We start from the raw sequence: 12,800 nt of genomic DNA on the forward strand, positions 1-12,800 counted from the left end.
CTGGTTTGTCTGCATAGTTTATTGTCTTCTGTTTTAACGTTACCTTTTCTAATTATTTTCTATTGCATGTTAAGCTTCAAAAATCAGCATATAATGGAGCATGCATGCATGCCTATGCTAAGGATATTATGAGTACTTGATGCATTCAATGGAACATCTCAGTAATTTTTCCCCATCATTCCCACTACATGATGGTAGCTTTGTACTTTTTAATGTTTCTAGAAAAATATGCCTATCCTCTGAAAGAAAAATATTTAGTTCAGTTCAAGACAACATTAACATTTTACATTTACTTGACTCATAGAAATAGATGAGTACTACCTATGTTAGAAACCACTTCTTTTTAAAAGGGGACACGGTGGAACACTAATAGTAGACCTGTGTTCTAGTCTCAGTTCTGCTAAGAGAAAATTACTTTACCTGCTTATACTCTACACTTACCTACTTTGTGAATGGCATCTGGACTACCCTTTTAAAAGATGATGCTATTTAACTTGTGCTTGAATAACCTTGATCAAGTCATTCCATGCTCCCACACATTAATTCCCTCATTCTAACATAAAGATCACAGTTACTCCCTCAAAAGATACAAAGATTAAACATTGTAAACTATTAAATGATTGATTGATAAGATGCATGCATGTGAAACCGGAATTTTTAGGATCTTGGCTCAAACTCCTGGGATTTTACAGGTCAGGTCCAGTCATTTCACTTCTATTCACAAAATAAAGAGATGATAATGATGAACAGCAGAGAAATATTGATGATATGGTGTAAGCAGCCATTGTCAGCCATCTTCAGGGCACAGACATGAGCTATAGGGTTAACTAAACAAAGGATTAGGGACAGGAAGTGATAAATATGCACAGTTCAAACAGATGTGTTCACAGTTGTGTTCAGAAGTGGTTAGAGGTGGCCAGATGTAGCCGGAGGTGGTTTCAGAGTTTGTCTGACGGTCCATTGTCTCAGGATTGGTCAGATGGGATCTTGTTACAGTAACAGTCATTGACTCCAAGTAGGTGGTCCGTCTGCTGTCCACTCCATCCCAGTTTCAAAGATATCTGAAAAGTGACTGCAGGAGAGAAAAGTTCAGGACAAAGATCATAGCAATACAATAGAAACTGAGATAACTAGCTTTACACTTGCTTTTGGTTAATTTGTGGGTCCAAGTAGGGAGTCACGTTCTCAGCAAACACAGCACAATTGCCTCCTATATACATATACCCCTAACATGAGAAAAAGAGAAAGAAAGAAACAGAAAAGTGGAAGGTACCTGATACTTAGTATGTGCTAAATGAAATTGTTGGTCATAAAAGAATACTATAGTGATGATTATTATTATGCCATGGTTCTTTTATGATACAAGATCCAAAGAATCTAGCCTGAGAAAGTATATCATAACTTATGAAGTGGACAACTTTGGGCCAACCCAGATGCTCCTCACCTTACACATATCCCCTCTAAAAGGTACAGAAATATGTCCACCACTGAACCATTCCAAATTCCAAACCTAAAAGCAAATAGGCCACTCATTAGCAAAATTCAAGCACAGAATTTGTCTTAATTGGATGATATAAAGGTACTGTGTGAATGAGCCAATCAAGAACAATTAAAAGTTTGCAAAGTGACAACGTCCATGTCGCCTCACAGATGCCATTGTGCTGAACATGGTCAAGACACTTCCACATAGCCTGGCCTGCATTAAATGCCTTTGAAATATTATCCGGAATCAGACTAAATGGCCTTCAATATCCCTTCTAATCAAAGAACGCTAGTATTCTTGTTAATGTTCTGTTCCCTAATAACATGTTCCAAATATAGGAAGTCAATACAAAATAAATAATTGACAGAGGTCTATCTAGGGTGTTCGCTTAAAAAATTTGGTAGTGAGAGTCAAGGCTGGATTGATATCTCACAAGCCATTTCCTGCACCCTGACTTCAGTACATTATCTGGCTAATTTTCTTTTTAATACTGGCTTGCACTCACTCCCTTGCCCTGATTTATTTCCCTGGATTCTCAATTCTCAGTTTCTTCACATAAACCACTTTCTTGCCTTTCCAAATTAGTTTAATCAAACCTGTGCCCATTCCTTTTGTAGAAGTTGTGTTACAGTTGGGTTTTTCAGGCTACAGTTATCAGCTCCCCTGTCTTCTCAATATCAATTTCAGCTGAAAGAAAGAAAGCAAGAAGGAAGGAAGGAAGGAAGGAAGGAAGAAGGAAGGAAGGAAGGAAGGAAGGAAGGAAGAAGGAAGGAAGGAAGGAAGGAAGGAAGGAAGGAAGGAAGGAAGGAAGGAAGGGAGGGGGGAGGAAGGAAAAGGCAAGCAAGAAAAAAAGAAGAGGAAGAAAGAAAGGAAAGGAAAGAAAGAAAGCAGATGATGTTTAATCCTTCCAATTAACATTTTGCAAGAGCAATCACTTCATGTCTCCAGTCTGTGTAAGGCCAGGGCAGAAATAAAAGGCCACATTACATCATATGGTGGCTAAAAAGAAACACTTTGAGCCATGTCACGGGGACAGTCCCTGCAAAACCAGAATGTCTGGTCTCTGACCTACAGCAAAAAAGTATCAAATAACTGAGACAAGTACAAGTGCAAACAACTGATCAAGTCATTAAACCCTAACACAATCACTGGGTAAGCAGAGCACGGAAGGGGGGGAGGGCAGGGGGGAGGGCAGGGGGGAGGGCAGGGTGTTCATTCAAACCTACTAATTAAAGAGCAATCTAGAAACAAGAGAACAATGATTTCTTTTTCATGTTAGTTTTCTAGAAGGATCTGAGAACATAGAGTGACACTACTCTTAGGCAATAAGCAGAATTCCCTACTTATAAAATCAGCAGAATTTTTCCCCTCCCTTAGAAAGGTGAAACCACTCCCTCCTGAGCCTCCTGAGCTAGTGCTGCTGAGAGCTGGGCTCTTAGCAACCTAGTGGGCGAGGCCCTCTTTTCTGCCACGACAGAGAAAATGATAGTGTTTCTGTGGGCAGAAGAAAATCCCTGGTCAGCAAGCAGGCAGCCTTCCCTGAAAACCATACTAAAGAGCAGTTAACAAACAGAGGCTTCCCAGCTGTTCTGGCAGGGATGAGATTATCAGGTGGATGAAGTGCTTAGTGAATAGTAAATCGAAGAACTAACATTTCTGCTGCCCTGAGTCTATGGCAGTCCCTGTGGAAAGCATTTTTATATGTGTTGGTTATTTAATATTCTCTGTAACCTTAGGAAGGTTGCTATGAGTATCCTCCTCATCTTTCAAATCAAAAAGAGACAGAGAGTTAATAAAAAGTTAGCCCCGGATGGGAGCGTAAAAAAAGAACAACCAAAACTGGGAGAGAGCAAGGGAAAGGATGTTATCCAAAAAAGAAATTGACTCTTTACCTGGCTTATGTAACTGTAACTCCTCTGGACATCACCTTTATAATAACAATAAAAAAATTTAAGTTAGTCCCAAGGTCACAGAACAAGAAAACTGTCATTGTTATTTAACAATACACCCACCACAAGTTCAAGTTCCACAGAATCGCTGGTGACTTTATTTGCTTATCTCTTTTGAAAAGAACTGCAACAAGATGTCCCCACTTAACTATTAGAGAAGAATAGAAGAGAGCTAATTCAAGAAAATAGGTGTAGGTAAATTCCTTACCATAATAATGAAGTATAAAATATAGTCCTCAAATATATTAACAAAATAAACTTTAGCGACTCAAAGGAAAAAGATGCCCTTGCTTATAAACCACATACTTCCACATCCAGTAATATATCCTACATTTATTTAAGTAAAGGCATATGATTTTCAAAAATTAACACATCCTCTCAACCCCCTCTCCTGCAACACTTTATGCAGAAGTCATAAAGATCTCTTTAAAACTATACTCAATGACTAAGCATGCCCCATTGATTAAATTTTTAGATTTTTTTTAACCTAAACAGTAATTATGAAGACAGAGTAAGTCGGCAACTTGACCCATTAGTGGAAGGAAAGCAGACATGCCATTGTGTTCAGAGCAAGGTCTGAATGTGGGCTGGGAGAGGAAAGTGCATTATAAAACCACAGGGACCAGAGCCAGCACCACCCCCGAGGACCTTGGAGACGCTCAGGCACAGAGAATGTACTGGGTGTTTTCTCTGCCTTCTCTATACAGGGTTTTAAAAACTAGGTCTCCACACTGCTCAAAAAGAAATGTACTCATTACCTGACTTATGTAACTGCAACCCCTCTGTACATCACCTTTACAATAAAAATAATAATAATAAATACATAAAAATAAAAAGTTAAGAAAAAAAACTAGGTTCCCAAACAGTGTTTGTAAAAGATAGGTCCATTTGAGAAGTTGATATTCTCCCTACATTTTCATTCTATTCATGGTTACTCTTGTTTCTAAGCAGGCGGGTGGAAATGCAGGCTCCAAAGTCACCCAGAGCAGTGATCAAGGCCCACAGTGTCTGTGTGTTCATCAATGTTTTCATAAGATAATGCACATTTAAATGCTTAACGCAGCTTTACTTACTAAAAGCCAACGGCATAATCCTCCTTTCTAGGATTGATTATATTTTCATACTTGCTCTAATTATATGAATAAGGGATAACTGGTAACAAGCAATGTTTTGAGACTTCCAAAAAAAAAAAAAGAAAGAAAACCTCAATAAAATTCCATACCTGTGGTCACATCAGATCACATAGTGTCAGAGTGTGGAATGTGATTAAAAATACGAACAACAGATTGGGACAATCATACACTTTGCTATGTCCAGAATTACTTGCTTTAGGGCTCCCTTAAGGATTTGTTCTTTGAATAATCTTCTTTAGTATTTTAATAGATAACTTACATGAAAATTTTTAAATGTCTGACAAGGTGCGCATGCGCATGCGCACACGCGTGCGCGTGCACGCGCGCACACACACACACACACACACACACACACTCACAATTCTCACCAGGCACTGGTGGCTCACACCTGTAATCCTAGCTACTCAGGAGGCTGAGATCAAAGGATCACAGTTCAAAGCCAGCCCAGGCAGGAAAGTTCTTGAAACTCTTATCTCTAATAAACCACCAGAAAATTTGAAGTGGTACTGTGGCTCAAGTGGTAGAGCACTCACCTTGATCTATCAAAATTGTAAAGCTTAGTAGTTAAGACTTATGAGACTTGATTCAAAGCTTACCTTCTCTGACAAGCAGATCTGAGTTTGAGTCCTACTTAGATAAAGTGAGGCAAATTATTTTATCTCCATACCACTGTTTCTAGCTTATAAATTGAGAAAATGAAGAGTGATTGGTTCATAGGTTGTAAAGATTACATACAGTAATACAAATCAAGTGCTTTTTTTGGTACTTTGCCTAAATATTATAAGTGACCAATAAATTTCAGCCAACAGTGGTGCTGGTGAAAGTGCTGATGACATCATAACAAAGGTTATGATGGCTACTGTGATGGTGGTGGCAATGGTGGTTATAATGAGTGTTGGTGGTAGAGGTCATCACCATACATGGCACTATGATGGTGATAGTGAAAGTGTTCCTTATGATAATGATAATGGTAATGCTGGAAGAAATGGTTATAATGATGTTAGTGATGATGAAGTATGCTCACCATCTTCCTAAGTGTTCTTTGTCAGAAATGCTCTCTCCTCGACAGATACACTCTCTCAGCTCCACCTGAACTTAAGAAATACTTGTTCTATAAAAAGTCCTAGCCTCCAACGTGGAACAGATCTCTTTTGATCTTGCACATACAAAGGTCCATGAGAGGATATGTGATTCCTGACTGTGTTTCTTCTATTCATATGTCACTACAACTCCTTTAATGTGAGAAGTTTGCTTCATACATTTTATATCCCCTATGCCCAGCACAGTGTCACACATATTATAGGTATCTAAATAAGTATTTAGGGGATAAATGTTGAAAAAACTTACTAACTAGTAGTCAAGGAAACAATGTGAATTATAAAAATAGCAGTAACACAAAGCCTTTGTCTGCATTTAAATATAAAACTGGAAAGTCCAATATTCTAAACTTGGAAAGTGAGAAAGAAAAAAAATAGGCTTGTAGAGAAGATGGTTAAGCTGAGCAATAACATATTCACAAAATAACAGCACATTGAAACTTAACCCATAGCTCCCCAAAGGTAAAAACTTTATCACATTTACCCTGATATCATCCACAAGACCTACCTTAAACAAATAAACATGGTAGTTACTCAATAATTGCTTGCTGAATGGAGGAAAACAGAAGTAATGAACAAATGAAACGACTTTCTATTTGCCTCCAAAAAACATTACTGAGATGTACTATGTTTTAATTTATTTGATACCAAAGGTTAATAGTTCCCTTTAGACTTAAGCTGCTGGAATCATTTAATTTTCTTATATTTGGTCCACATGTGAAATTCCAACCAACATCAAATGGAAGTTTGATTAAACAGACCAGGATCAGCTTGTGTGATGGATGTCAATTCCCCTCGGGACAGGATGTGGGTCTGGAGACCAGAAGACTCCACACTGTAAAGCTGAACATTCTTACAAAGAACCCATAGGCTGTGCACAAAGAAAAATGATTTGTACTTCACCGCCCAAAGAAGCAACAACACACATTCAGAGACCTATAGGTATCTGGATGGAGTCATCAGATCTGAGCCTGGCCTTCTTTGGTCTTGTGTGCCCCACATTTCTTTTCATTCTTTTTCTTACTACCTATCACGGAGTAGGTGGAGGGGGATGGAAAATTCAATGTGTTATACACTATTTCCAATATAAGGCAGCAAAAGGACAGAGCACTTTTGGTTTTTCCAGATTATTCTAGCATCTCTAAAGCTTCTCGTGCCCTTGAAGCTGGTTTCCTGGGGCAGCTAAGATTCCTGGGAATCTGCAAGCAGCTTAGGCTTATCTGGTGAGTGATCAGAAGGCTCCTGGGAGGTGGCCCAGCTGGGACTCCTTCCAAACCATGTCTGCACCACCTGTAACTCTTCACTACATATGCTTGCCAGAAAGATCGTCCCAAGCCTGGGGGGATGGGGGGAGGGAGAGCTGCCATGCCAGAAAGAACCACCAGCCAGCTTTGGCAGCAGAACGGTGTCCTTGTGCATGGAGAAGATGTCTGGGCTTCCAGCGCAGGGCACCTCGCCAGCCCTGGTATGCAGATCTGGGACTCAAGCCCACAGAGCCTGCCCCAACTTGCCCAAGAGAGAGCAAGGCCAAAGCAAGATGGGAAAGGTGTTCATTCCCCCACCTCTTTCCAATTCCAGCCAGATCCAGGCTCCTTTGAAGTTTGGGGCCAGGAGGCCAAGCCAGTACCGATTTGAGTGTTTTGTTTTGTTTTTCAGTGAGCCTCTGGGACTCAGTCTCTGGAAGGCAGACCAGCAGAAATCAAAAAGCACGGACTTTGCAAGCAGACAAACCTCAGTTCAAATCCTGGTGGGACCATACACTGAATTTATAAACCCAAGGAAATTATTGAACTTCTCTCAAACTTAAGAGTTCTTATTTCTGCAATAGCACTAACTGGCCCCATTAACCAGACTTGCAACCTAATCACGTTGATATTTTTAGCTGCTTTTATGTGATGGGGAAGAATGGCCTACCCTTGGCATTATAAAATGTTTACTGACATCCCTGCCCTACCCACTACACATCAGTGGCTCTCCTTCCATCCTAGTTGTGACTACCAAAAATGTTGTAGAGGTTGATGAATACCCTTGGTATATGGGATAGGAGAGGCTAAATCACTCTCTGTTGAGAATCTGACTTAATTTAATCTTTAGGATTATTTTCTACAAATTAATGCAAACACAAAACCCAGTGCCTATGAATTAATGAAAAAAATTACTCAAAAATTAACTTTTGCCTCGTGTCTGTGGCTCACACCTATATTCCTAGCTATTCAGGAGGCTGAGATCTAAGAACCCTGTTCAAAGTCAGCCTAGGCAGGAAAGTCTATACGACTCTTTATCTCCAATAAACTACAAAAAAAGAGACAGAAATGGTGCTTTGGCTCAAAGTGGTAGAGCACTAGCCTTGAGCACAAAAGTTCAGGGACAGTGCCCCGGCCCTACATTTAAGCCCCAGTACTGGCACAAGAAAAAAAAATTAACTTTTATAGAAGATTTATAGATTCCCCTCCCCACCCATCTTCATTCAGCATTTACCTCAACACCTTGATAGCTGCTTCCCATGAACCCCTTGTTCTCTGATCTTATGAGTACAATGAGTCTGCGAACACAGCAAATTGGAAGTTGATCTCAGAAGTCCCCTCTTACTACAGATAGACAATTGATTGTGAAGAAACAGCCCAGTTCCCTGGCCTCTTACATAATTCTGAGGTCTATTCTACACTGTCCCCAGAAATCCCCAGTGAGATCAGACTCCATTGCTCATCCTAGAGACTGACTGGGCAGCACACTCCCTACCCTGTCTCTCTCCTGCTTCCCTACGAGTATTTCCAAGGATTGCCTCCCAAACTCTTTACACAACTTCCTCTGTCTTTTCTGTTTCTTTATTTTTTATTTTTATTTTTGTTTTTTATGCCAGGAAGGATGGCAGGAAGGCAGGAAGGCAGGAAGGCAGGAAGGAAGGATGGCAGGAAGGCAGGAAGGCAGGAAGGAAGGAAGGAAGAAGGGAGGGAAACGTTTGTTGTTATTGCTGTTGTTGTTGTTGTTGTTTAATGGCTGTGTTTTTTTATATGCTACCCTCTTGAACCTAGGTATGTCTTTTCTGGGCCTTTTTACTGTAGGTTTCTCAAGAGGATATTCAACTCTGGATTCTTCTGTGTAGTTCGTCATGATCACTGTGACTGAAGTGGTCTTTTTAAACTCCAATTAAACTACTATAATCTTGAGTTTGCTCATTAATCTTTTCTATAAGAGACAGGGGCTTGAGGTAAATAGACATGTCTTTGTCTTTTAGATATCCTCAATACCAAACTCATGAATTCAGAAATATATAAACTTTATGAGTTCAGAAATATATACTGGTGTGTTAATAAGATGTTTTGCTTTAAAGGAAAGAAATGTACATATCACCCGATGTGGAGGAAATAACTATTGTCAAAGCTCATAGAATTCATAAACTTTATAGACCACAATAAAGACAATTTGCCCCATGAAGGTTAGAACGTGTTTGTGACCTTAACTAAGTATCACTATCTCACAATACTCTGAAATTTGTTAAATTTATGTAATCACTTAATCACAATAAAAAATTGCTATAAAAACACAAAAAATATGTGTTGCTTTTTCTCTATAGTGAGAGGCTTTACCATGTGATCCTCACTTTCCTAAACCAGCAACTGACTCTTGCACACATAAAGTATTCAGGAATCCCAGAAATTCTTGAACTACTCACCATCTTCGAAAAGGCAGACAACACTAACAGCATTATCTAAGCCTTCTATGCTTAGATAATGGTTATACTTCACCTGGCTCCCAATGGGAACAACCTAGTGCCTTCTTTAGCCAAGAAATAATGTGGCTTGCTATCCAAACCTGTCAGGCTATGGACACAAGCTCCTCCCATATTGCACAACCAGGTAGATGGCTGTCATGAAAGTCCGGAAAATTCTTTGGAAGTGATGCTCATTGACTTGAACTCTGTCAAACCTAGAACAGCTTCAAAGTGGAATGTTAACAAATGCAACATTAGTTCAACATTAAGCTTTTTTTTCTTGGAATTATGCTTAGAAATAGAAAGCTGATTCATGGAAACTGAAGGTAGAAAACAAGAGAAAATGTACTGGTTTTGTTCTAAAGGTCTGATTATTTCTACATATAAGCCATCATCAGAGGGAAGGATCTAGCTGAGGTACACTGACCCTCCTCCCTTCCTTACTCATTTCCATTCTCACCCTTCTCTGGCAAAGCTGGTTGAAGAACCCCCAGCCATTTCCTTTCTAAAAAAAAAAATCAAAAACAAAACAACAAAAAAGAAACCTCTGAGACTTGGGTAAAATATAATCACAGGCAAAAAATATGAAATGATATTAGTAATAATGAGTACATTTTAAAAGGGAAAAATATTATTGAAATATAGAAGTATGTTCTACCATTGGAACATACCTCTGAAATTATCCAGTGCAATGTTCTTGTTATACAGCTACAAAATTTTAAAAGGAAAGAAGAAATCATACTGGCAACGAGGACCAAGTCAAAGAAGAGTTCTTGCGATACTTGACTCAACCATGCAACTAGCAAGCACTAAGCATTTACATTATGTAAGCAGCTCATGAATCAAGAGCAGCTTGCTGACTCCTGAAAATAAAATGACAATATTTATAATATGCACATGCCCTCCATGACAAAGTGTCTTGTCAAGTGCCAGCCAGGATGTCTGAAAAGTAATAGATGTTTGCTTGATAATAAATCTGTATCCTGTCAGTAAGAAGATACTACTTGAAGTCTCTTTTACAAAGTCCCTCCCTGAGCTAAGAATTAACTATAATCTGTTTTGAATATATCTTCTTTCAGGACTACTTGCAGCTTTTCTTTAGTTCCAACTTCCTAATCTTGAAGATCCTATTAATACCTGATTTATTGAATAAGATGGGTTTTTTAACCACCACATAATCATCCCTAGTTCTCCAATTCTTCAGTTATTGGCCATCCATATGCTCATGTAGAAACCTGATTCAATGTAAATGCTGTCCTTTTCTTCCTGTGTTTGTTAAAAATAGCTTCTATTTGATGATCCATGGTAATATAGAATAGAAGCTATCATAATCATACCTTCAGGAATATGACCTAAACAGTAGAGGGAACTCTCCAACTCAACAAGTAGTTTGGAATGAGACTGTTGGAGTTGACATCCACACTAAGCTCTCTCTATTGCTCCTTCTTATTTCTCTTCAAGCATTACCAGTAATGAATGTCTGCCTTCTGAGTGAGCTTGGCTGTCATTGGTGGTTTACAGGCATTGACAGTGTTTTAGCCAATAGTTTAGATGATCTAGCATTTCCTTTTCCACACAAGTACTATTTTTTCTCTTATTACTTTCCTACCAGTAAATCCATGTGGACTCTTGTCAGGAAACTCAGAATATTATTTATTCAGGGTCTTACAGGAATAATTAAAGGGAAAGTAGAGGCTAAATTCTGGTTCTGACTTCCTGTATACCACACATAGTCTCCCATATACCAATGCCCCCACTATATGATCTCAAAGAGAAAATGATGAGTTTCAACATTCCAGGTTAAAACCAAAAATTTTGAAACCAAGCCATCACATATTATTCCACTCTACATATCTAACATTGGGTGAGACAATCCTTTCTGGTACCAATTTTCCCTGCTATCTAAAATAACCACTGCTGCAGATAGTTATATGAATGCACCACAGAAGAAGGAACTGTTTTTCATGCGAAGTATGGAAAGGATGTTTAAACATCATGCTTACCTTGAAACTATTTCAGAAGAGAGCATGAATACTACAGCCTACCAAAGACCAATGCTGTTCCATATTCATTTCTCAAAATGGGACCCAAAAAATCTCCAAAATAATTGTCTAAAGCCATAGCTATTTTCTAAAGCAACTATGATGGAAGATGTCTACATTCTGACAGAAAATTATAGGGTAGGATAACTTCAAAATTGCATCAATAATGCTAGTGATATAAGCTTTCTTTTCCTTTGACTCATGGATCTAACACCTTCCTTTACCAAAGACTACATCCCTGGTTAAAAATGTCAACTTCTATATGGCTTTCTTAGTTCTTGATATGCCATGCCTAAATGGGATGAATAGCCCAGGCCTTACTGGGATTATCAAGTACATTTTCACAATGGTAAACACAGGGTACAGTTGGAGGGGGAGGGGAGAAAACAGAGTAATGAAAAAACAAGTACTATTTGTTTCTAATAAGAAATGTTATTCAGCACAGCCTGTTTAGAAAGCAAAATGGTGAAACAAGTTAGAGCTGAAAGATTTTCCAATCCATGTGATAATCACTCCTAGAAAAACAGCATAAACTAATCATCACTTGATGGACATTTGCATTGTTTCTACCTTTGTGCTCATACATCTGTGAACATTCATGTACAAGTTTTTGTGGGACATATTTTCATCTTTGTTGGGTATAATAAACAGCAGTGGGAATGCTGGTTCTTTGTTTAACTTTGAGGGGACATGCCAGGATCTTTCCTAAACTTGCTGTGTCAACTCACCTTCCCTCTGGCAGTACATAAAAGTCCTGATTTCTCCCATCCTTCAGAGTACTTGTTTTCTTGAGTCTTTCACCAAATAGCCAGCCTAATGGATATGAAATGGTATGATGACATTATTTTTTTAATTTTGTCATCTAGAAAAATACTTAAAATGAGAAATAAAGTATGTGAATACTCCGAGACATGGCAATAACCACCAAAGGTAGAAAGAGCCAATAAAATGCCTTAATGAAGCTGAAAGGCAAAAAGTATCAGGGGGAGCAGAAGAGACTTCAGCCCTAGAATGAGGTGGCTAAATTTCATTCCTAACTCTGAACAACTTACTCAGCCTCCTTGAGCCTTGATTCCACACCTGTAAAATGGTAAGTTATAATATCTATACCACAGGACTGATGTGATAATTACATAAAGTGGACATAGAAGGGACATAGCATAGTCCCTAGCACACAGAAAGCACCCAATAAATCTTTGGCCTAGAAAAGTAGTCTAATCAAAATGTATCTTTTTTTTTCCTTTCCTCTAGGACTTCTAGGAAACATTACTATGTAAATATGCAATGTGACCCTCGAAGAAGAAATCACTGGTTTTCCAAATTTAATAGAAAAAATGCTATATGAGGGAAGAGAAAGAGGAGGAGGAGGGGGTGGGGGAGGAGG

The 12,800-nt window shown here is 38.8% G+C and overlaps 1 long non-coding RNA gene across 1 annotated transcript in view; it reads right to left on the reverse strand.

Moving 5' to 3' along the window:
- Window positions 1-350: 350 nt before the first annotated feature.
- Window positions 351-12,800, reverse strand: part of LOC105986295 — a 22,775-nt gene continuing 10,325 nt past the window's right edge. Inside the window, exons 2-4 of the long non-coding RNA XR_001175102.1 lie at window positions 12,145-12,229; window positions 3,376-3,410; window positions 351-1,072 (exon numbers count right to left, since the gene is read on the reverse strand). This is a non-coding gene — a long non-coding RNA (uncharacterized LOC105986295). The remainder of the gene's footprint in view (window positions 1,073-3,375; window positions 3,411-12,144; window positions 12,230-12,800) is intronic.

The sequence above is a fragment of the Dipodomys ordii genome, unplaced genomic scaffold (assembly GCF_000151885.1).
Source record: "Dipodomys ordii isolate 6190 unplaced genomic scaffold, Dord_2.0 Scaffold34, whole genome shotgun sequence".
Lineage (NCBI taxonomy): Eukaryota > Metazoa > Chordata > Mammalia > Rodentia > Heteromyidae > Dipodomys > Dipodomys ordii.